General features: G+C 45.0%; 2 protein-coding genes across 2 annotated transcripts in view; one reads left to right on the forward strand and one right to left on the reverse strand.

Annotated features, from left to right (window-relative positions):
- CD3E (CD3 epsilon subunit of T-cell receptor complex) overlaps positions 1–25789 on the forward strand; it is a 541795-nt gene that overhangs the window by 255531 nt on the left and 260475 nt on the right. The gene's annotated exons all lie outside the window — the stretch shown is intronic.
- Positions 1–25789, reverse strand: part of SMIM35 (small integral membrane protein 35) — a 52452-nt gene that overhangs the window by 18798 nt on the left and 7865 nt on the right. The window lies entirely within an intron of this gene.

Here is a 25789-nt window from a genome sequence, read left to right on the forward strand (position 1 = left end):
GAGAATTAGATGGGAGTAGTGTATTGTTATTAATTTTCTGATTTTGATCACTGTGTCATGGTTATGTAGGGAAATGTCTGTAGGAAATATATTCTAGAGTAATACGAATAATTATATATGAAAAAGCAAAGTTTAAGTGGATATAGTAAAATTCTTTTAAAAGACTATATATTTCTTGATATGCATTTTAATGTATATATACACCTTATTCTTCTGGACAGATGCAGAAGAAAAGTAATGTGATGATCTGGGAGAGGAACTGGGTGGTGGTAGGAAAGAGCTTTTGTTTTTCATTTTATATCTTCCTGCATAGTTTTTTTTTTTTTACCAGGTACATGTATTACTCTAATAAAAACAAATACAGGAGGCCAGGCATGGTGGCTCACACCTGTAATCCCAGCCTTTGAGAGGCCGAGATGTGGGGATCACTTGCGGTCAGGAGTTTGAGACCAGCCTGGTCAACATGGTGAAACCCCGTCTCTACCAAAAAATACAAAAATTATCCAGGCGTGGTGGCAGGCGCCTATAGTCCCACCTACTCAGGAGGCTGAGGCACGAGAATCACTTGAACTCAGGAGGTGGAGGTTGCAGTGAGCCGATACCATGCCACTGCACTTCAGCCTGGGCAACAGAATGAGACTCTGTCTCAAAACAAAAAACAACAACAAAAAAAGGAGTTTTCTGGAGAGTGAGATTATGTGTCATTTCTGTTTTTCTTATTTTTTTTACATTCAAAAAACTAATACATAATAATGTTAGACATTTGCATGCACACGCATGGAAATTTTTATTTTTCTCTCTACAGTTAAGGCAAAAAGTGAATAAGGATCAGCTCTCATCAATTAAGTCAGGCTTTGAACAATTTTGGTAGCAGAAAGTCTTTACCTGGTGTTTTATTTAATTCAGGCTTTTTAATTTAAAGATCTGTATGAGGGATTGTTCTTGATTAGCAATTAACAAGGATTCTAGAACACATAGACAGACTTCAAAACAGTTTTGTCAGGACCATGTAGCTGAGAAAAGCCTCTTGTTTATTAATTTAGGTCTACGTTTCGATGACTTTTTTCTCACCCAAACCTTACCCTGTGGAATACTTTTTAAAATCTACCCTTCTATTTTGGTCAAAGTCCTTTGACAAGCATCAGACTTAGAGCCTTTCAACACAGTTTAAATAGAATTTAAATTCGATAAATTCCTGTGTATTTTTTTTCCTATTTCTTTACAAACTGCCTTCTCTGTATAGTCAAGGGGTTTTTTCTGTTGTTGTTGTTGTTGTTGTTGTTGCTTTGGCTTCCAGAAAATGTCCCTGTAAAATCAAGAAAGTTTAGGGCAAGGCCTGCACTTACTCAAACATGGAATGGTGAACGCAGATTTTGGGTTTCAGTGATCTCCTGATACCGAAAGAAAAGTGCCTCCCTCCCTCGGGGGCACTTCAAGATGACAGTTTCAAAAGGCACTTCAGGTGAAAGTGTAAATGAAATTTCAAAAGACCATCAGTCAGCAAGAAATCATTTATAGAATTCTACAATCCTTTGGCAATATAGAACAAAAGTTAAGTGTTTGGGTGCTTGTGCCAAACAGATGTGAACTTGAATCTCAGTTTTACCAGTTACTTACAATGTGTCCATGAGCAAGATAATTTCTCCGAAACCCAGTTCATTTATCTATGAAATGGAAATAATAAAAGTACCCTAACGCCTGGAATTACCATAGATTTATTTAAAATAGGCCAGGCGCAGTGTCTCACTCCTGTAATCCCTACACTTTGGGAGGCCGAGGCGGGCAGATAACCTGAGGTCAGGAGTTCAAGACCAGCCTGGCCAACATGGTGAAACCCCATCTCTCCTAAAAATACAAAAATTAGCCCAGGCATGATGACAAGCACCTGTAATCCCAGCTATTCAGGAGGCTGGGGTAGGAGAATCCCTTGAAACCAGTAGATGGAGGTTGCAGTGATCTGAGATCGTGCCATTCATTGCACTCCAGGCTGCGCAATAACAGTGAGACTCCATCTCACACACACACAAAAAAGAAATAAAATAAAATAATACATGTCTACTACAAATAAAGCACTTAATAAATATTAGTTGTTGATTACTTTTTTAAAAAACTGTCACTGTCTCAATTTATATTCCAAAAACTCACCATTCCAATTATGGGTTACAATAGGCTTAGGGGGCTGAGCCCAGTGGCTCATGCCTGTAATCCCAGCACTTTGGGAGGCCGAGGCAGGCAGATTGCTTGAGCTCAGGAGTTCAAGACCAGCCTGGGCAACATGGCAAGACCCCCATCTCTACAAAAAATACAAAAATTAGCTGGGCGTGGTGGTTCACATCTGTAGTCCCAGCTACTTGGAGAATCGCCTGGGAGGCAGAGGTTGCAGTGAGCTAAGATTGTGCCACTGCACTCCAGCATGGGTGACAGAGCGAGATCCTGTCTCAAAACAAACAAACAGGCTCAGTGTCCACAATGTGAAGGGTGAAAGTAGGAGGCAAATGGCTGCTTTCTATATGCACCAAGCTATTCACCCAAAGAATGACAAGGGGGACGAGGAGCCAACCACCTTATTATAACACCAGCCCAGGATGGAACTCTCAGGGAAGCTCCCCTTGGAATATGTGTCCATTAGACTTGCCAGTTAGTAAGTCCAAATTGCGGTTATGAATACAAGTGGTGAGGAGTTTCCTTCTGAATTTTTTTTTTTTTTTTGACAGAGTTTCACTCTGTCGCCCAGGCTGGAGTGCAGTGGCACAATCTCAGCTCACTGCAACCTCCAACTCCTGGGTTCAAGCGATTCTGGTGCCTCCGCCTCCTGAGTAGCTGGGACCATAGGCACCCGCCATTGTGCCCAGCTAATTTTTGTATTTTTAGTAGAGACGGAGTTTCACCATGTTGACCAGGCTGTTTTTGAACTCCTGACCACAAGTGATCCACCCGCCTCAGCCTCCCAAAGTGCTGGGATTACAGGCATGAGCCACCATGCCTGGCCAATACATGGTGATTTTTAAAAAACCATAAAATTGATTCACAGTCCACTGACCCTTACAGATCTAGATATACCCTTGCCAGAGAGAGAACTCTGATGAGGAAATGCTGGTAAATTACCATTTTTCTAATTGCTGGTGAGTCTGACACTTGGTGAGTTTTCAGCCAGTTTGTTAAACTTTTAATTAAGTTTTGTTTATAATAAAAATATAAATGGATTTGAAAGTTTCCATTTTTTAAGTTACCTTTGTTTTACAAAGGTATTTTCTAAACACATCTTTAATGGACTATTTAACTGAATTTAAGGAATTCACACATGACAGCTGACAGGTCTTCATGCAGGCTGATTGGTAACGTGCTGCCAGCACAGGGCTGGGTGATGCATACACCCTAAGCTGGGGGTGCCTGGGGAGAAGGGCGCTCCTTGGAGTGCCCCTCCAGCTGCAGGGCAGTGAGGTGCCACTTGTGTGAGCCATCAGGGAGGCAGCTGGCCATGGGGGCAGAGGGTAGCAGGAGCATCATGGGGCCTTTCCATCTGGGCTGGTTCTCTGCGATGGTGGTGTCATGCTTGCCTCTGCTCCTTTTTTTCTTTTTTTTCTTTTTGCAATTGCAAGATTTAATAGAGTGAAAACAGAGCTCCCATACAAAGGGAGGGGACCCAAAGAAGGTAGCCATTGCTGGCTCGAATGCTTGGGTTTATATCTCGATCATTGTCTCTTCTGCTGTGCTCTCAGGCAATAGATGATTGGCTATTTCTTTACCTCCTGTTTTTGCCTAATTAGCATTTTAGTGAGCTCTCCTTACTGGTTGGGTGTGAGCTAAGTTGCAAGCCCCATGTTTAAAGGTGGATGTGGTCACCTTCCCAGGTAGGCTTAGGGATTCTTAGTTGGCTTAGGAAATCCAGCTAGTCCTGTCTCTCAGTCCCCCCTCTCAACAGGAAAACCCAAGTGCTGTTGGGGAGGTTGGCCAACGACCACTCTAACTGCTTCCTGCTGAACTGGGGTGTAGTAGGGGTTGTGCAGTTGAGATTTTCTCAGGAGGGCGCCTTCGATGTCATTAACATCAGAGCATGGGCTAGCAGGCCGGTCCAGGGGTCCATGGACTGCATCTGGGGCTCCATTTGAAGAACCATTTGTAGCTTTACAGCTTTGATTCTGGAAGAGACAAACTTAACAAGGAGGTTAAAGATACAGGGTCCAAAGAGGAGTAACAATATTATAGCTGCTAGAGGTCCTAAGAAGGGGAGAATCCAGGGCATCCATTGGCTGAGAGGGCCCCAGGGTCCGGTGTTTTGAAGCTCCCCTGCTCTATGTTGTATGCGATCTCGAATTTTTTTAACTTTCTTCTCAGTGACGATTCTGGATTGATTAACATAATAACAGCATCTTTCCCCTAAAGATAAACAAGTTCCCCCTCTTTCGGCGGTTAGCAAGTTTAAAGCTCTTCGATTTTGAAGGACTACTGCTGCTAAGGAGTTAAGTTGATCTTGCAAGGTGACCAGGGAGTCGGCGACCTGTTCCATGTCACCATTTAGTTCTTGAGATAGTTTGTGGTAGAACTGAGTAGAGGTTGTAATACCGCCAATGCCAGTACCTATTCCGCCTAGTACTCCTGCTCCAATAACAAAAGGAAGAATGGGTACTCTTTCATTGTTGCCTCTGCTCCTTTCATCTAGAAAGAAGCTGCTGACCCTGACAGCACACCTAGGGCACACCGAGTGGCTGCATTGGTGCTGTCACTTTTTTAAAGCTTTCTGTCCAGACTTCAACTCTGGTTTCTTTTCAGAGTTGTGGAGGACTGATGACTTCCTCAAACCCTTGCTGTGGGGCTGAGGGTGATGGTCATGTCCATTTCTTACGTGTTAAAAGCCCTCAGTGATTCAATTAGATTGTCCCACTGCTCAGACCTGTAGGGCAGCTTCTAACATGCTTTTTTCAAGCGGAGAGGAGCAGTGACAAGTCGTGTGTCAGAAATGGATTTGAGAATGCTCTGAATGACCCCTGGAGGCCGAGGGGGCAGGCTTCGGGCGTGAACTGAACTCCAGACCCCTCTTTGTGTTGGTCAGTGTCGTCCTGCTTATAAACTATAAGACACATTTTCTTTTGTGTTTGTTTTCATTTTTGTTCTTTTGCAGCACTCACACCTTTGACAGTCTTTGGGAAAGAATAACACCCACGTAAAGAATTTGTCACATCCAGTGTAGCGCTGTTCTTTAATACTGGCATAACAATTCCAGGAAGTTTTTCTTTTTTATATTTAAAATGTTACTTTTCTATATGATGTGCAAGCAAGTTTGCCATAACTTTTCTTAAACTTTTTAGTGCCATTTCTAGTATATTCCTGTAAATGTCAGCTACTGCAAATGAGTCCAATATAAGTAGTGTTAGCTTGTTTATTGCAATGTTGGCCTCAACACAACAGAATAAAAATGGTAGAAAGCACTCTTTGATGTTTCTGGTAATCATGGACCCTTCTCCTGGGGCATTTGTTTTGTTTTCATAACAGAAAGCAAAAAAACAAACAAAAAAAAAAACAGGGGACCTGAACTACTCTGAGAGGTTAGGAAAGCCTTTCCTGAATCTGACATTTAAGCAAGACCTGTAAGATGATAGGAATCAGAAAAGAAAACAATAATAACATTGTAGGCAAAGCAAACAACATGTGCAAAGGGCTCAAAACAGGGTAGAGCGTGATACTTAGACAATAAAAATGTGAAAGATTCATGTGTGGCTGGATTACATGCAAGGATGCAAGGTGTGAAGTGAGGAGAGGGGGTGGAGCAGAGAGTGGGGCACAGAGAGAAAGGGGCATGAGAAGAAGCAGGAGAGATAAACAGGGTCTTATCATCCATTTTAGGGATTTGGGGCTTTATAATAAGAAAAATGGAAGACCACTCAAGTATTGAAGCAGTATAACGTCATGACCAAATGTGCCCTTTCTAAAACAACTCTGGCTGCCATGTGTAGAATAAATTAGAGCAGAGCAAAAATGAAGGGAGAAAGACCAACTGGGAGGCAAGAGAAGGTGGTGACTTAACCTTGAGGAATTACTGCCTCTGCCATGGAATACATAGAATAAGTACCAAATACCCAGTTATCTCAACAGGTAGCTTTGGTGGGAGACATATAACATTAAGGCTTATATTCAGTTAATTAGGAAACTGGATCAGACCAACACAGATTTTTATTTCCCTGGCCCAGGAGTTCTGTAATGGCCTCTTTAAGGCTGTACAAGAATAGAGGAGCTAGTGGCCTGGCACGGTGGCTCACTCCTGTAATCCCAGCACTTTGGAAGGCTGAGGTGGGTAGATCATTTGAGCCCAGGAGTTCAAGACCAGCCTGGGAAACATGGCAAAACTCCATCTCTACAAAAAATACAAAAATTAGCCAGGTGTGGTGGTGCACACATGTGGCCCCAGCTACTTGGGAAGCTGAGGCGGGAGGATTACTTGAGCCCAGGAGGTCAAGGATGCAGTGAGCCATGATCACACCACTGCACTCCAGCCTGGGTGACAGAGCGAGACCCTGTCTCCAAATAATAATAATAATGGCAGAAAACTTATCAAATTTATTGAGAAACAATAACCTGGCCAGGTGCAGTGGCTGACATCTGTAATCCCAGCAATTTGGGAGGCTGAGGCGGGACTCGAAAAAAGGAGTTTGAGACCAGCCTGGCCAACATGGTGAAGCCCCGTCTCTACTAAAAATACAAAAATTAGCCGGGTGTGGTGGCACAGGCCTGTAGTCCCAGCTACTAGTGAGGCTGAGGTGGTAGGATCGCTTGAACCAGGGAGATGGAGGTTGCAGTGAGCTGAGATTGCACCACTGTACTCTAGCCTGGGTAACAAAGCAAGACCTTATCTCAAAAAAAAAAAAAAAAAATCAGCCGGGCATGATGGTGCACACCTGTAATCCCACTTACTTGGAAAGCTGAGGCACGAGAATCGCTTAAACCCAGGAGGCAGAGGTTGCAGTGAGCCGAGATCATGCCACTGCACTGCAGCCTGGGCAACAGGGCAAGACTCTGTCTTAGAAAAAAATAAGTAAATAACCTCCACATCCAGAAGCTAAATGATCTCCAAGTAAGAAAAACTAAAAGAGATTTGCAAACAGACACTTAATAGTAAAAAATGCTGAAAGTAAAAGACAAGGAGAATACCTTGAAGGCAGCAAGAGAAAAACAATGCATTGGGAACTTGTAAGAGGACCTTCATAAGATTAGCACTTGGCTTTTCAGCAAAAACATATAGGTCACAGAGAGTGATGCGCAAAGAAAAAGAACTGTCAACCAAAAGTCCTACGTTTAGCAAAGCTATCTTTCAAAAATGAAAGCAAACTAAAGACTTTCCCAGATAAACAAATGCTGATGGAATTTGTTGCTAGCAGACTCACCTTACAAGAAATACCAAAGGACATCCATCAGGCTAAAAGCAAATGATCTCATGCTAATTTGAATACATACACACAAAAAAACAAAGGTGACTAGTAACAATTTTTTTAATGTATAAGTGCATATTTCTGTCCTCATAACTGATTTAAAAAGCAATCATACAAAATTATATATATGTAAAATACATAATGTAAGGTTAGGCCTATAACATATACAAATGTAATATTTTTGTTAATAATAGCACTAAGGGGTGGATGGGAGCAAAGCAGTATAAGCAAAGGACATGACTGTAGTTGATAAACTAATAATTATAACAATATATTGCTGAGTTTGTAACATTAATAGATGTGACATATGTATAACAAAAATATATTGCATAATATAATAATATATAATGTATACCATATATAACAATAATACACAAAAGAGGAGAAGAGACTAGAGCTACATAGGAGTAATATTTCTATACATCACTGGTATTAAGCTATCTGAAGTGACCTCTGGTAAGCTAAGATGTACATGGTAAATCCTAGAGTAACCACTTAAAAATAGTGAAAAAATAATTAAAACATTAAGCATCAAAATACTTGAAGCAAAAACTGGCAGAAATGAAGGGAGAAATAGAAAACTCAACAATAATAAGTGAAAGCTTCAAAATTCCACTTTTAATATTCGATAGAATAACTCAATAGAAGATCAAGGAAATAGAAGATTTGAACAACACTACAGACCAACTACACCTAACAGACATCTGTAAAACACTCCACTCAACAACAAAATATGCATTCAAGTGTACATAAAACATCCCCTGGATAGACCATATGCCAAGCCGTAAAACAAACCTCAATAAAATTTAAAGAATAAAAATAATACAAAGTAGATTCTCTGATCACAATGAAATAAAATTAGAAACCAATAGCAAAATAAATGTGAATAATTCTACAAATATGTGGAAATTAAACAACACACTCCTAAATACGACCTATAACCAATGGATCAAGGAATAAATCAAAAGGGAAATTTTAAAAACTTGTAGATGAATGAAAATAAAGACCCGGTACACCAAAACTTGTGGGATGCAATGATCAGAGAAAAATTTATATTTGTAAATGCCTACTTTAGGAATGAAGGAAGATCTCACATCAATGGCCTAATCTTCCAGTTAATCTTCTAAGACGCTAGAGAAAGAAACACAGGCCGGGCACAGTGGATCGTGCCTGTAACCCCAGCACTTTGGGAGGCCGAAGTCAGTGGATCACTTGAGGTTGGGAGTTCAAGACCAGCCTGGCCAACATGGTGAAACCCTGTCCCTACTAAAAATACAAAAATTAGCTGGGCATGGTGGCAGATGCCTGTAATCCTAGCTACTCGGGAGGCTGAAGCAGGAGAATAGCTTGAACCTGGGAGGCGGAGGTTGCAGTGAGCCAAGATCGCACCACTGCACTCCAGCCTGGGCAACAGAGTGAGACTCTGTCACAAATGAAAAAAAAAAAAAAAAGAGAGAGAGAGAGAAAGAAAGACAAACTCAACTAGAGCAAGCAGAAGAAAGGAAATAATAAAGCTTAGAGTGGAAACTAATAAAATAGAAAATAAACAATAGAGAACACTAACAAACAAAAAATTGGCATAAGATCAACAAAACTGACAAACCTTTAGCTAAGTTAACCAAGAAAAAAAAAGACTCAAATTACTAGAATCAGAAATGAAAGAGGGGACATTGTTGTCAACGTTACAGAAACAAAAATAATAAGAAATACAATGAACAGTTGTACACCAACAAAATAGATAACTTAGATGAAATAGACAGATTCCTAGAAATACACAAACCACCAAAACTGACTCAAGAAGAAAAAGATGATCTGAATAAGTATAACAAATAAAGAGGCTGAACTAGCAATAAAAAATAATACCCACAAGAAAAACCCAAGCCTAATTAGCTTTCCCACTGATTCTGCCAAACATTTAAAGAAGAATTAATATCAGTTATTCACAAACTCTTCCAAAAAATAGAAGAGGCTAAACACTTCCCAACTCATTTTATAAGGCAAGTATTACCCTGATGTCAAAACCAGACAAGGACATCACAAGAAAAGAAAACCAGAGAAAAAATATCTCTTATGAATATGGACGCAAAAATCCTCAACAATTGGGAATGATTGTATGTGGAAAAAGAATAAAGAATCCTCAACAAAATACTAGCAAACCAATTCCAGCAGTATCTAAAAATAAGTATACATCATAACCAAGCTGGATTTCTCCCTCGAGCGCAAGATTAGTTCAGCATCTGAAAATCAATTCTTGTAACACATCATACCAGTAGAATTTTTTAAATCACATGATGATCTCAATAGATGCAAAAAAAGCATTTGACAAAATCAAACACTCTTTCATGATAAAAACACTCAACAAACTAGGAACAGAAGAGAACTTCCTCAACCTGACAAAGAGCCTTTATGAGAAACCCACAGCAATCATGCTAAATGGTAAAAGGCAGATGTTTTCTTCCTAGGATCAGTAACACGACGAAGATGTCTGGTCTCACCACTTCTGTTCAACATTGTACTGGAGGTTCTAGCCAGGGAAATAGTCAAGAAAAAGCAATAGAAGGTATCCAGATTGGAAAGGAAGAAATGAAAATATTTCTGTTCACAGATAACACAGTCTTATATATGGAAAATCCTCCTCCTTGAAGTCTGGGTATTTGGTAAAACATTTTTTTTTTTTTAAAGAAAATCTTAAGGAATCCACAGACAAATGTATAAACAGAATGTGGTATATCCATATAACAGAATATTCGGTCGTATAAAGAAATGAAGTATTGATACATGCCACTTGAATGAACCTCAAAAACATTATGCTAAGTGAAAAAAGCCAGTCACGGAAGTCCACATATTATATGATTCTATTTATACGAAATATCCAGAAAATCTATAGAGGAAAATCTATAGAGAAAGAAAGTAGAGGCTGGGCGCAGTGACTCACACCTGTAATTCTAGCACTTTGGGAGGCTGAGGCCGGCCGATCACGAGGTCAGGAGTTCAAGACCACCCTGGCTAACACAGTGACACCCTGTCTCTACTAAAAATACAAAAAATTAACTGGGCGTGGTGGTGGGCACCTGTAGTCCCAGCTACTCGGGAGGCTGAGGCAGGAGAATCGCTTGAACCCGGGAGGTGGAGTGAGCCAAGATCGCACCACTGCATTCCAGCCTGGGCGACAGAGCGAGACCCCATCTCAAAAAAAAAAAGGAAAAGAAAAAGAAAGTAGATTGTGGGGGGCCAGGGGAAGTGGGGAGAAAAGGAGGGGGTTATCTTAGCTAAAGGGTATGGGTTTTTTTTTAGGTGATGAAAATGTTCTAAAATTGACTGTAATGGTGGCTGCAGATATGCATGAATATATTAAAAACATTAAATTATATACTTCTAATGGGAGAATTGTATGTTATGTGAATTATATCTAAACAAAGCTGTTAAAAAAGCGATAAAATGCCAACCTATATTTATCTCTGTCTAAATTATCCCCTGGAGAGAAGGAGTTCCTAAATCCTTAAACTTGAAGAAGTGCATTGAAATGCATTTTCTATAATCCAGGTTTCCTGCAGATATGTAACACTCAAAACCCATGCAAAAAGCAGAGGTATCAAGATCCTTACACTTAGGTAAGAGTCTACCCTAATTGTACTTATCTATCCATCTACTCATATTCCAGAAACCAAATCTTAGTCACTGAGAAGTCTGGCAGAATTGAAAAAAAAAAAAAATGCAGCCGTGAGTACGTGCCAAGCAGCATGAAGGTAATGGTGGCATTATGCACCTTACTATTTACCAAGCCATTTGGATGAACTGACCTAAAGCCAGGAGATCTTGCAAATGGTCATCCCACCGCCCATCTAAATCATGATTTCTCTCCAGATGCCCCTCCAACTCCCATTTAAAGTTCCTTCTAGGATGGGCGTGGTGATTCATGCCTGTAATCCCAGCATTTTGGGAGGCTGAGGGTGGGCAGATCACTTGAGGTCAGTGAAACCTTGTCTCTACTAAAAATACAAAAATTAGCCAGGCGTGGTGGCGGGCACCTGTAATTCCAGCTACTCCGGAGGCTGAGGCAGGAGAGTTGCTTGAACCCATGAGGCAGAGGTTGCAGTGAGCCGAGACTGCACCACTGTACTTTAGCCTGGGCAAGAGTGAGACTCCATCTCCAAAAAAAAAAAAAAAAAAAAAAAAAAAAGTTCATTCTACCAAAAAAAAACAAAACAAACAAACAAACAAAAAACCTCCTAGTTTGATCACTTAGAAGAAACCTCCAGCAGGTGATTGGACCTCTCTAGCTTTTAGATTATACTGACAAGGAACTTTAAAACAAAACAAAACAAAAAATGAACAAGCAAGCAGCACAACCCCCTGGAAGATTAGCAACACATCAAACAAAATCAGAAGGAAGTTCTAAAACTCAAAACCTAAGTACAACAGACCCTAGTGGGAGGCCCTAGGCTTTACTATTAGGATCAATGGTGGAGGCAGATGTGGAGATGATATTGCCCAAGGTCCAGGTTTGGCAAGAAAAACGGAACATTTTCATCTCCATTGGCTTCTAGGCCCCCTCACCCTCAATACATCAGGTTTTATGGAGCCTACACTTTTCTCCAGCTGGAATCAAGAATTCCTCCTTTGTTGCTCATCTGTTGCTCATCAATTCCACGTTTTAAAGATCAGTTCAAGTTGCAGAAGAATAGATATCACATAATTCTAGTTATGGTATACACACATGCACACACACACACACTAGAGAGAGAGAAAGGCTGTCACCAAGCTGCGGTTCTCCCTATGATTAAGGCAAGTCAGGGCAGGTGTAAAGCAGGTGATGATAGGGTTTATGAAGAACCAGGGGAGTGGGGTAGGGAGTAGAAGTAAAAAGAGCCTTTCAAGTTTTGCCTTAGTATTAGCTTGAACCATATAAAATTGTCATTTTTAAAGGTCAAAAACAGGTATCATCAATTTCACATGATTTTCATCTTTTGCAATAGAAATATTCGTGTGATGAATAATATTGCTGAAGAAAACAAACCAATCACATAACAACAATAAAAAATCAAGTATCTCCTGTTTGAAACTAGACCCATTGGTTTGTTTACTGCTCTCTAAACTTTACCCTCACTCTCTCTCTGATAATGTACAGCTCTGAATCTTTCAACCCAGTATAATGAATGAACAGACAGCAGATTTCAGGCAGATCTTTTTAACTCTTGACCATCGGGATATTTGCTTTAGCAGTGTGTGATGACGGAAAAAGACTTGGAGCCAGGCCATCTGGAAGCTAAAATATCATTACTCTGGGCAAGATTGAGTTTTAATCCTCTCTTATGTTGAAATGCGGATTAAAATATTAACTTCACAAGGTTAATGTGAAGATTAAGTGAGACGTGTATGTGAAAGGAGAGTTATATGGCTCCTGACACATGGTAGATATTCAATAAGTTATTTTCCTCCACTTAGAGTGAAATTTTCTAGAACAGCATAGAGTGTTGGCAGCTCTTCAATAATTTATCAGTAGCCTTTGTCCTCCTCTGGACAGAGACCAGTTAGGCACCAAGTTACATGAGCCCATAGAGATCTCCACCTACTGATGACCAAAAGTCTGCCTTTGATCTCTAATGCAACAATGAGGTGGGCAGAAACAGCCCCTGACAGATCACAATTTCCTATGACATAAAACAAGGCTCAGAGTCGGGCCCCTTTATCTTTAAGTGATGATGCCACATTGGTCTGATACCGCATTAGATTAGATGGATGTGTGATCTCCTACCAAGCACACAGGAAGATTGGCATCAACCTTTGCACTGATGATAGGGTTTATGAAGAACCAGGAGGCCCCAAAAAACTGTAAGTCCTGGTGCCTGGCTGTGTCAGAAATGCAGTCTTAACATCAGGTAGTTTCCTGCCTGCTTAGCCCTCAACCTCAACAGACGCCTGGATATCAAGAACCTTGCCTTAAGTCTGAGCCAAGTTGTCCCTCCAATTAAGGCAAGTCAGGGCAGGTGTAGAGCAGCTGTTCCCAAATTCTTCAGAGTTCCCTACGGATCTTTCAAAGAATGGAGTACCTGGGACCCACTCCAGACCTATCCAAGGAAACTCTCCAGAGGTGGGCCCAGGAATTTGTAATTTTCAATAAGCTCCCCAGAGGATTCTTTCACAGCCAGACTGACACCGTTTGAGTCTGGAGGACAGAGGAACAGGTCCATCAAAGTCTATTCATATGAGAGTCGGTATAGGGAGTTTCCCAAAGTAATTAGTTCTGGTTATCTCACTTTGAGGAGGAAGAAAGTGAGAGTCATACTGAATATACTTAAGTTTAGAGAGAAGGATGTTTAGATTTGAAAATGTATTGTTTTGAGTAAAGGAGTTTAAGATAAATAAACATTTTAAATTCCTTTGTAGAAGCCAGTCCCAAGAATAGTTTTATTACTTCCCTAAGCAAGATAAAGTCAAGGAATAGAAGTGAGCTTCCCTACCACTGACTGAGTTTTAGGAGTAAACCGGCTGCTGAGAGTCAGCCACCACCCCAATGCGGTGACCTTGGGAGAAATGACACACACTTTGTCCTTGTGTCAGTGGCCCACATGTTGTGTGCATCTGCGAGGGTCTAAGGGGGTTAGCATATTGTGACATGTTTACACGTGGTCTGTGACATGGATTTATTGGCGATCTCATCTGTTTTTAACTAAATTAACCAATTAACAAGGATTCTAGAATACATACACTTGTTGTGTGTCTGAAAACAGAGAGAAAGGGAGAGAGATGGAGACAGAGAAAATATCCAAAGAATGAGCCCTGGCCCCAGTCGGGGCTTTGGAGGTTGGCATTCTGGGGCATTCTTGACAGATGACACCCTGAAGCTCAGCTCTTCTGCCCTGACTCTTCCTCAATAGAATCTTGGTGGTGGCTCAGGACAGCCAAGATGTCATCTAGGAGCAGGCATGGGCAATACACCCACAGCCGGCCACAGCCATCTCAGAGGATCCCAGACCTTAGACTGTCCTGTCCAGAGACTGAGGGCTGGGAGAGATGGAGAAAACAGTGCTTCTGTTTGAAGGATTTAGTGGACGGAGAAGCCCCATGGACAGAGAAGCAAATAAGTTATTTCAGCAGCCAAACTGAGACTTTGAGTATGAGCTATGGCCACTCACCTTGGGGGGAGTCAAGGCAAAGCTTCCTTTACAGCAGCCTAAGCAAATGCCTTCTGTGGGCTGGGGATCTCTGTGACCCTCCACATTTGTCCCAGGGTACTGGCTTGAGTGCCTAAGCTTTGCTAGGCAAGGTCTGTGTCTTGGGAAGAAGGAGATGCAGACAGCAGCCCAGAGCGTTTCAAGGGGCTTGTTGACAGTCTCTTAGGAGGTGTCTCTGGGGCTCAGACGGAACCTCGCCAAGCCCTCTCTCTGCATGCCTCCCCATCACTGCCCCCAGAGTGGGGGTGCATCCGTTGGTAACATGGGAGGTGATCATAGTGGTACCCAGGAGCCATTTATTGTTTTAATAGCTATGCATTTATTTTCACATTTTTAAGAAGAGACTTAACTAGCATATCAAATCTTGATTTTGTGGATTTTATGTCTTAGAACAAGGTTAAAGGAAGTAATTAATTTAAAAAAGTGAGTCAGATTTAAGAAAAATATTAGGCCGGGCACGGTGGCTCACACTTGTAATCCCGCTGAGGCGGTCAGATCACCTGAGGTCAGGAGTTTGAGTCCAGCCTGGCCAATATGGCGAAACCCAGTCTCTACTAAAAATACAAAAAAAATTAGCTGGACCTGCTGGCGTGCTCCTGTAGTCCCAGCTACTCAGGAGGCTGAGACACGAGAATCACTTGAAGCTGGGCAGTGGAAGTTGCAGCGAGCCGAGATTGCGCCACTGCACTCCAGCCTGGATGACAGAGCGAGACTCCATCTCAATAAGAAAGAAAGGAAGAAAGAAAGAAAGAAAGAAAGAAAGAAAGAAAGAAAGAAAGAAAGAAGGAAGGAAGGAAGGAAGGAAGGAAGGAAGGAAGGAAGGAGAGAGAGAGAGAGAGAGAGAGAAAGAAAGAAATTAAGTAAATAATGGTACAGCTGGCTCAGGAATGATGCAAAAGTCATAAAGTATGGGGGAAAAAAACAACAGAAAACAAAAAACAAAAAACACGGCCCTAGATTAAACACATGAGTAATAGCCAAACAGCAGGCCATCCCGGAAGAGATGGAGGTGCTTTCTAGAAAGGACATGACCTAAAGGAGTGAAGTGTCACAGGTCCTGGGCCAGGATGGGGAAGGGGAAAACCTGCCCTTCAGCTTTCCTTCCTCCTGCAGCCTCATGCCTATCGCCTAGGCTGAAGAGCTGCAAAAAAAAAAAAAAAAAAAAAAAAAAAAAAAAGAGCAAGTGAAAATGATGATGATTTTGCCAATAATCATAATGTACTACTTTTGCAACCAAAAATATATTTTTTTAAGTAGGAGCGCTATTTCACTAAACTTCCCAGGGACGTTGCCAGCGTGAGCTTTAGCAGCAACGTCAGGGGTGGGCAGGGGTCAGGGCTCTTTTCCAGGCCTCCACAGGGTAGCCACTGCCCTGGCACCAGGGACCACAGGAGACAATGCCACACAGAGCCAGAGAGGGGCAATGGCCCCTGCCAAGAGTGGCTGGGAGACTGGTCCAAACATTGAATTTGAGACACTGGCTGGGGACCCCAGAACCGTCTGTGAGTGATTTGAAGGGAAGCTGCAATTCTCGCATGTTTGTTCCACCCTTAATTCTTTTTTTTTTTTTTTTTTTTTTGAGACAGAGCCTTGCTCTGTCACCCAGGCTGGAGTGCAGTGGCGCGATCTCTGCTCACTGCAACCTCCACCTCGTGGGTTCAAGCAATTCTCCTGCCTCAGCCTCCTGAGTAGCTGGGATTACAGGCACACACCACCACGCCCAGCTAATTTTTGTATTTTTAGTAGAGACAGGGTTTTGCCATGTTGGCCAGGCTGGTCTCGAACTCCTGACCTCAGGTGACCCACCCACCTCGGCCTCCCAAAGTGCTGGGATTACAGGCATGAGCCACCGCACCTGGCCCATCCTTAATGCTTTTAATTTAATTTTTGCATGTGTGCTTTTTAATGGTCATATATGTTTGAGTATAAATACAAATATACTTTATAAATACATAAATATCAGAGTGCATGCACAAAATTGTTTATTGATGGGAGGCGTGATCTAAAGAGTCTGGCAAGGGTAAGTCCACGTTCCTCACTAACTACTCCTGCCTTGGATTGCCGTCAATGTGTCCGCCGTGCAAACTGTGCCTCCCACACTAGATGCTGAGGGAGGATAGTCAGGGAGGTGTTGTGGAGACCTGTGCCACTGAGTTCAAACCACCTCATGCTGAAGTGGAGTCACTGGGGCCTAGAAGGTACCAAGGGGCCCAGGATCCTTGCGGGGAGCGGATATAGAGAGGGTCTTTGAAGTCTCTCAGTACTGGAATGAGCACAGGGCTTGCCTTCAGAGGAGCGTGTGCTGGAGCCCCAGCCCTGGGACACACCAGTTGCACAATCTCAGGTGAGCCACTCTGACCTTCCAGGTTGTCTTCCATAAAATGAAGAGGCTGGTGAGTGATGCATACCTCGTGCTATTGCGGTGAGAGTCACATGAAGTAATGGAAGAGGAAAAGGGCCTTGGGGAATCACAGAACATCTTCCTTCACCCAGGCAGCATCCCAGGCACAGGTTGCCCCACAGGCCTCCTGGGCTCCTAGGTCTGTAAAGACGGGGTGCCAGCTGGGGGAAGCTAGGCCAAGGCCCCTGCCCAGACAAAGCCAAGTCTGGCTCAAGTGGGCCAGAGTCATGCACAGCCCAGGTGAGCTGGGCACTAGCACCCAGCCACTGACACCAACCATCAGCTGCCCCTGCCATCTGCAGACCCAAGGCAGCTTTGGTTCTCCGTTTATCCCCACCAGACCTTGGGCAAGAAGGTGGGGAGCAGAAACAACTGACACATACAAAGTGGCGGTCACCCATCCTGAGCACCCCCGCAGTCCTCCTGCCTCAAAGCCTCCATTTCACTCACTCTTCTAGCCCCCACCCTTGCTTCCTCATCATAAGTGCCGGCCGATGCATGCATGTTGCAGAAAATAGGATAAATCAGGGTTGCTTCGATTGGTTGCAAGTTCAGAGGCTTTGGGGTTTTGTAAATCTGCCCGAAGCATTGAAACACCTAAATACTTGGATGATTCCTCTCTCCTTTGTCACCTCTGCCACAGGGATGCATCTTGAATCCCAGACCCAGGACTTCCAAACCTTTGAGCATCCTTTGTAGAAAACGGCTCCAGTGACCTCCCCCAATCCATCCCCACCCCATCTGCAGAAGAGCTTATCTGGGGGCAGGGAAGATGCTTTGATTCATTCCATTCCCCTATTTCTGATTCTCATCCTTTAGTAAAGCAGGAGAGACAGAAGGGATTGCTCTGGGCTTTTGTGAAGATGTGTGAGGGAGGTAGAGGCAGGCTCATGTTTGCCTGTATGCAGAGCCAAGAAAGGACCAGTGGATATCGGAGGCATTGTCTTTTATTCTAACTGGTGGCACAAGAAGCAGAGAAACTATCCTATCCAGTTTTGTACAGACGATGCTATGCCTTGTATTGTTCTCTGTGGATTTATAACAAAGGCTGACATCCTGAAACAGATGGGAGTTTCTCACACTCAGGCACACAGCTTGCTCACCCACCCCTGGGTCTCCCACAAGCCAGCTCACTGCCTGGCACACAGGAGCCATTCGTGGATGCTGAAGTGAGCCATGAGGACAAGGCCATGCCTGATTCGGCACTATCCTAGCACAGTCTAACACAGCTGGATGCTCAGTTTTCTTTATTTGATTAAAGGCAACTGAAATTAGTGGCCACTTCTCTCCTCCCCATGCCCTGGATGAGACCCTCATATTGAACACCCAGCAGATCTTGCAAATCAGTGCTGAGTCTCAGCGATCCATTGCACTGGTGATAGCCTGAAATTGAGGTTAAACCCAGGCGAGAGCTCTCCCAACAGCCCAAGAAGGGGGTAACGGTGAGAACTCTCACTACAGTGCAGACAGTGTAACAAGGGCTGCCAGCTCCACCCCACCTGTGCGCACCCTTACCATCAAAACACACCACAGGAAGGGGAGAATAACAAAGCCAGCCATGTCATCTGTGGTTTCACCTCTATGGTGACACATTTTCCTGCACTGGTGCCCCAGCAGGGCAATCTTAGTTTAGGTTGATACTAATACTAATACTAATACTAATACTAACACTAATACTAATACTATACTAATACTAATACTCTTGGGTTGATTGTGAACAAGAGACACGGGTGACGCAGGGAGAGTGCTAGGTGTGAGGTCCCACCTGCCAGGTGTCTGAATCATGAACCTTCTGCAGAGGGAACAGTACTCCCTGCCTCCCTAGAACATGGCGCTGATGACATGAGAGGTGTGAAAGTGCCTGGCAAAGAGCGGGAACTCTTCCACACTGTACATTGTTTAAAGCGGGAATAAGAGTTGCTGGCCAGATTCAAAGGCAACTCTTGGAACAATGCGGGTAGCGGGTGCTCTTTGCATAAACACCATAGAAAAGGTCATCCCCACCCACGTCCCCCAACAGCTGTGCAGCTCTGCTTCCCTTTCCCCAGAGGAAAACTCAGACTCCAGTTTCCCGCGTCCGGCCTTCTACGGCTGCTCAGGACTCCAGGGGACAAAAGAAGGGCGAGAGGCAGGGGTGAGAGGGAAGTGGTTTGCTGCAAGCAGGGAGCTGCTGAGGGCAGGCTGGGGCCCTGCAGGGAAGCAGGGAGATTGTGGAAGATGTGTCTCCCACGCAGAGGAGGATTTGCCAGGAGGCCAACAAGCTAAGCTTCAAGCCGCTCACTTGTACGGACCCTTCCAAGCCCCTCTTCCTAAGTTTGTATTTATAATTTTGTATTCTTCATCTAAGAAAGCCTCAAAGCTATGTAAGCCTCAGGCCCCCACAGAACCTGAGTCTGCCCTGGCTCCCACATAGAATGCTTCTCTCCTCTGAGATAAGCCCCTAGCTCTTCCCTAACGTGATCGCCTACGCCCCCTTCCTTCCAGCCACATCCCACGACCCCCACCTGGGCATTTCTCTGTCCAGCCAAACATAGGCATTGGCTTATAATGTGCCCCTGCCTGCCTCTCCTGGAACCTCTCAGCCTGGGGCACTCCCGCTCACCCTCCGAGACCCACAGCAAATACTGCCAACAATAGGAAGCCTTCTCCCAGGTCCCAGACAGAATCAACACTTCATCCTGGGTGCTGCCACCACGCTCAGCATGTCCCTCTGTCATAGCACAAATACCCCACAGGGGACTGCACTGTTGAAGGTCCACCTCCCAGCCTAGGCTGTGGTTCCTCCAGGGTCCAGACAGGCTTATCTGATTCTGTGTCTCCAAAGCCTACTAGCTCACAGCCGGGTCCGGTGGCTCACACCCGGAATCCCAGCACTTAGGGAGGCCATGACGGGTGGATTACCTGAGGTCAGGAGTTCGAGACCAGCCTGGCCAACATGGTGAAACCCCCATCTCGACTAAAAATACAAAATTTAGCCAGGCGTGTTGGCAGGGCGCCTATAATCCCAGCTACTCGGGAGGCTGAGGCCAGAGAATCGCTTGAACCCAGGAGGCAGAGGTTGCAGTGAGCCGAGATCATGCCGTTGCACTCCAGCCTGGGTGACAGAGCAAGACTCTCTAAAACACACACACACACACACACACACACACACACAAAGCTTACTAGCTCAGGGCTCCCAGGTACAGGGCAAATGTTCCTTGAATAAATGAATTAACTGATGGCCTCAGCCAGGGACAATGGCAGAGTGACTGAAAAGGTCGGACTTCAGTCCTGGAGTCCCACCTGCATGGCTCCCATGCTCTGGCAACCCTTCCTTGGATTCCTTATTCAACTCCTCCAAGCAGCAGTCCTGAGAAACCATTCCTGCAACCTGAGCGCCCTCTGGTGGCTGAAATGTTGCCTTCCCCCAAGAACTAGAGGCAACGGGTGGGGCCTTCCTTGGACATCCAGCATAGCTCTTTAATTCCCTAAAGCAATGTGTTTACAAGGCTCTTATTCACTTGGAGGCTCAAGTCCTACCATTTATGTTATTCTTTAGCCTGGAAGCTTTGAGAACTCATCTCATTCAAGGTCCCAAAGACCCCCACCCCAGCCCCTGTTCCTCTGACAGTGATGTGGTCTCCACATCTGCCTGCAAGGTCTCAGAGAGGAAAAAGAGGAGTTGGACCAAGACACAATCGCAAACACTGTAACCTCAAATGTTAAAATCCTGAAAGATTGTAATCTCTAAAGTCTAAACCCCTAACATCTAAAATCCCAAAAATCACAATCACAGGATCGTTTTTGGTTGTTTTTTTCCTTCCTTTTTCACTATTTTAAATTTTCAGCATGATTTTTTACAATTCCCTATGCTAGGTATTTCATCTTTGCATCATTTGCAAGACTGGAGGTATAAGTTATATAGACTTTTAGAGAGTTCGAATTTGTTTTATGCAGGGTTTTGGGGGTTTTTGGGATTTTTTTGTTTTGTTTTTTTGTTTGTTCTTGTTTTTTTGTTTGTTTGTTTGCTTGTTTGTTTTCAAATTTGGCTCCCTGAAAGTGCATTATCACCATGTCAACTTTGTGTGGACGCATTGTGCATGTACAGAAAAACATTGACATTTTCTCATCAGATAAAGAGATGTCCTTTCTGTACATCTGTCTTTGTGAAGTTAAATTTTCTTGGAATCTCAGCTCCTTGCAGCTTGGAATGCAGCTCCATGGATAGACAGCTGCATTTTTGGTGATGATCCATCGAAGTTTTTGATCAAACTCATCCAGAGACTTTGGTTGCTCATGCTGTTGTTTCAGATGACCAGTTATAAAGCTGGGTGCACACAAGTAACAACCACGGTGCCATGGATTTACGTCTTGCCCTTTTTGACCTATTTCTTTATGAACATGGTTCATCTGCTCATAACTCTTATACCCATGCAACCGTCATTACCTGAGTGTTTATGCGTGCAAAAATATGTACGTTATCACTGCCTATTTTATTGTGTAATGTACACTATAAAGTGTCCTGTTGTGTTTTTATATGTTTCCAATATAAATCCCCTTTGAAATGGAAATAAATATGTTTTAATGAATGTTTTCATTATTTTTTCCAGAATTATATTTTCAGGATTTTTTTTTTTTTTTTTTTTTTTTGAGACAGAGCTTTGTTCTGTTACCCAGGCTGGAGTGCAGTGGCCCGATCTCTGCTCACTACAACCTCCACCTCCCAGGTTCAAGTGATTCTCCTACCTCAGCCTCCTGAGAAGCTGGGATTACAGGTGCGCGCCACCATGCCTGGCTAATTTTTGTATTTTTTGGTAGAGGCAGGATTTCACCAAGTTGATCGGGCTGGACTCAAATTCCTGACCTCAAATGATACATCTGCCTCAGCCTCCCAAAGTGCTGGGGTTACAGGCGTGAGCCACTGCACCTGGCCTAATTTTTGGGATTTTGAACTTTCAGGATTTCAACATTCAGGATTGTGTCTTTTGGAATTATGATCAGCTCCAAAAAGGGAAGGCCGTCCCTGCCTCCCATGTCTCTGGTATGACATTCCTGTTTGTGGCTGCCAAGGCCAATTTGGCAGCCTCTGAGTGGATCCCTCAAATTCCAGGGCCTCCAAGGTACGCGGATTTTCTGCCAGGGTCAGGATGAACTATAGAGACCCCATCTTGCAGGAAGTCATGCGCTATTCCTGGTTTCCTAAGGACCCCACCAGCTGTTCCATTTCAACAGCCTTACTCACTCTATGCCACACCTGCCACCACCACCCCGGCCCTGCCACCTCCAACCAAGACATGCTTTGTTTGTGCTTTTTTGGCCTCTGCAGTGCTGAATTCATACCTGAATGTGATGTCTTTTGGTGGGGCATGTCTTCTCCTGGGGTCCCCCACTACTTGTTAAATATGTCTAGTCATTTCCCTTAGTTTCCCCTGGCTCTTGAAGGACTCTGAGTCGGAGACTCTACTCTATGCAATTCATTCTCATCCTCCTCTTCACACCAGCTCATGTCTGCCTACAAAACACCACCCAATAGCTGCTTCTTCTAGGAAGTCCTCCTTGGTTATTGATTCGATAATCATATACTATTCTTTTCCTACATAGGCCAGGCATCTGGAAATGGGAGAAAGAGCTGCAGACCTCTGGTGGAGAGAAAGAGGAGCTGAGATAGCACACAGTGACAGGTAATCTGTGCTATAAGAGGTAAACGTGGGGGCTTGGAGAGCACTAGGGGAGAGCCCAAAACCCAGATTTGAGGGTGATGCCAAGGAAGCATCCCTGGACTATGTGAGGTCTGTGATGAATTGTGAAGGATGGTCAGTAGTCAGTTGCCAAGCAGAGGAGGTGGTGAAGGAAGAAGAGGCTCTAGGCTGAAGGTGGACAGGTAGGAGAGATCACGGTTCCCTTAAGGTTCCGTGTGGCCAGGTAGTGGCCGACGATCAAGTGGTGGATGGGGCAGGTCATGGAGGTCTTGCCGCTTCTCAAGGAGAGGCGGGATTCTATTGGCCCCTGAGAGGCTCACTTGGGCCAGGGTTGGGACATGCTGGGAGTAGCGAGCCCAGGCTAAGGCGGCCCTCCAGGCAGCCAGAAGGGTCATCCTGGAGAGATGATGGGAGCCTGACCCAGGGCAAGGGACAGGGGAGAGGTGGATAGGACATCAGGAAGGGAGGGTCAGCAGAACTGGGAATCAATTGGAGGTAGTAAGTTAGGGAGAGAGGGGAGGCCTGGTGACTCCTGGGTGTTGATTAGGCAACAGGGTGGATGGCAATGCCACTGATCAAAATGGGGACATGCAGGAAGGCAGTTCCATCATCCTGTTGAGCTCAAGGTACCTGCCAGACCCCACGAGGAGATGTCCATGCAGCAATAGAGATGTAGGTTTAGAGCTCAGGAGGGTCCCCTGGACCAGAAAGCTGAATTTGGGAGATATCAGCACCCAGGTGATAGGTGTAATCGCAGAAGGGGATGAAATCCCCAGGAGGAGAATAAAAGCAAGAAAAAGAGAGGGCCACAGAGGAACCCCTCGGGAACACCGACATACAAAGTGGAGATGACGGAGAAGATCCAGACAGGGAAGGACAAGCACGGTGTGAGAAAGGCTCCAGGAAGACAGGCCAATTCTGCAGAGAAGGCAAGCGAGATCATTTAACACCATTTGCAGAAGTAACAACGGAGGTCATCAGTGGCCTCTGCAAACACAGTTCCAGTGAAATGAAGGGAGCAGAGGCCAGACCACCGAGGGGTGTAGAGTGGATGGAGGTGCAAGGAGGTGGTGAAGAAAGGAGAAAAATAGCCAGGCCACACATTTCCATGAGAACTGGAGGTGACAAAGGTTGGCCGCTCACTCCCCAAACTGAGTGGTGAGGGGAAGGAAGGAGGTCTGGCCACAGAGCGAGAGCAGCCGGTAGCCTCAAGGGAGAGCGGTGCATTGGAAGAAGGGAGATGTGGGCATAGCTACCTGCTGGAGAAAGGGCGGCACTGAAGGCGCAGAAGGAACTGCCAACTGGTGCTCTCTTAAGAAGGAGGAATAGAGTTCAGAAGGCTTTGAAGGGATAGAGACAAACCTTCCTGGAAACCGAAGTGCACTCAGGAAGGGTCTGGGTGTAGTTATGTGTATGGGAGTGGGAAGGATAAGGAGAGGCAAGACATGAGGCATTCCTATCTGAGGATCTCTGCTTCCTCTGTGCAGTAGGAGGTCAGAGCATCTGATGAGAGCATTGGGGGAGGGGAGTCCTGATGGGGACCTTGAAGAGGACTCTGAAACATGAACAGAGCCACTGTGGGGAAAGAACTGACCGTGGGCATCTAGATGACACACTGCTGGGGGTGGGAGACTCCGCTGGGCGCTGGAGGCAGTGCCGTTGCTGTGGTCACTGCTCTGTGGCCAAAGGACTTTTCAGCACCCAGGTGCAGGGGTGGTGTGGGTGGATGGCTGGCCTGCCCCAGGGCTGCAGTGTTGCCGGCCAGGTGTGGGAGAAGAACAAGGATGAAGGTATTATATTTGCAAGTGAGTGGTACGTTGAGGGGATTCGCCTCGGGGGCTGAAAGCAAAGCCAGGAAGGAGCTGATGAAATGAGAGAAATCGGAGGTGTGATGAGAGAAATTGGAGGTGTCGGGAGCTGGGATTCTTTATGAGGCAGACAGCAGGCGGAATGCAGGCACGAGGGTGGAAAGGCTGGAAGGATGGCAGCGCAGGACTGGAGGATGACTGACCAGAGACTGAGCTTGATGATGCCAAGAGGCAATTTTTGTGGAATGAAACACAAACAGACATTATCGTTCAAAGTAAACGATGATATTCATCTCCAGTTCATCCAAGCCTATAATTTGATACCTGGCTGCAGGGTAGGGTAACCGCAGGCAGGGGATTAAACTCTGTTGACCCTGTGACCTAGTTGACATAGGGTCATACTGACAGCTAATTAATTGTCCTGCCTAATTAGAGCAAGTTTTGTAATTGTTTTAAAAATTTGTCTCAGGTCCCCGTGGCCTGGGGGCTGGTCACCCTGTTGTGGGACTGTTCTGCTGGGCCAGGAGAGCAGGGTCCCTGAAGCGGAGCATGCATTGGCTGCCACACACCTCTCAGGACTTCCCTGCAGCCCCCACGGTAACTGGCTGTCTCCTCTTCCTGGGCTCACCCCTCCTTGCACTGAGCTTTCTCTCCTCCTATCCCAGTCTCAGGTTCAGTATTCACCCCAGGGCCAGGAGTGTGGGGAAGGGGCTAGAGCTGCACATGGACCCAAGGCGGGAGGGGCGCAGGCCTGGGCAGGTGGGCAGCTTTGGACGAGGGACCAGCAAGCAGCTGCAGCCTGGGCACAAGAAGAAATGACGGGGCGAGGAATGGGGTGCGAAACCACAGGGTGAGAGGCACGTGCCTGGGACCAGGCTTGGAGTAGAAGTGAAACCAGAAATCCAGTTGTAAGCACAAGAGAAAAATCAGAACCTCAGGGAACTCAGGGCAGATGCCTCTCTATCAAAGGCGGGGCAGTGCAGACTGGGAACCAAAAACCCAGGGCACCCATCTGGACCCGAGGGCTGCGGCGCAGAGCACGTCCTGCCTCCAGGCCAAACTGCTCTGGGAGGTGACCAAGAGCCCAGCTTGGGGGGCCTGGGGAAAGAATGGGGTGGGAGCTGTCCTTCTGCAGAACAGGAAGCCACAGCTTCAGAGCCTCTCCCCACCTTCCTATCCCTAAAGCAGCAAGTGCTTCTGAGGCTTTGCTGGTAACTACAGAGAAGCAGGAGAGAGGTCAAAAAGGGCAAGAGGGGCAAGCGACAAATGCATCAGAAACATCCCCAGAGCGTGGTGACAGAGCTGG

The sequence above is a fragment of the Pan troglodytes genome, chromosome 9 (genome assembly GCF_028858775.2).
Source record: "Pan troglodytes isolate AG18354 chromosome 9, NHGRI_mPanTro3-v2.0_pri, whole genome shotgun sequence".
NCBI lineage: Eukaryota > Metazoa > Chordata > Mammalia > Primates > Hominidae > Pan > Pan troglodytes.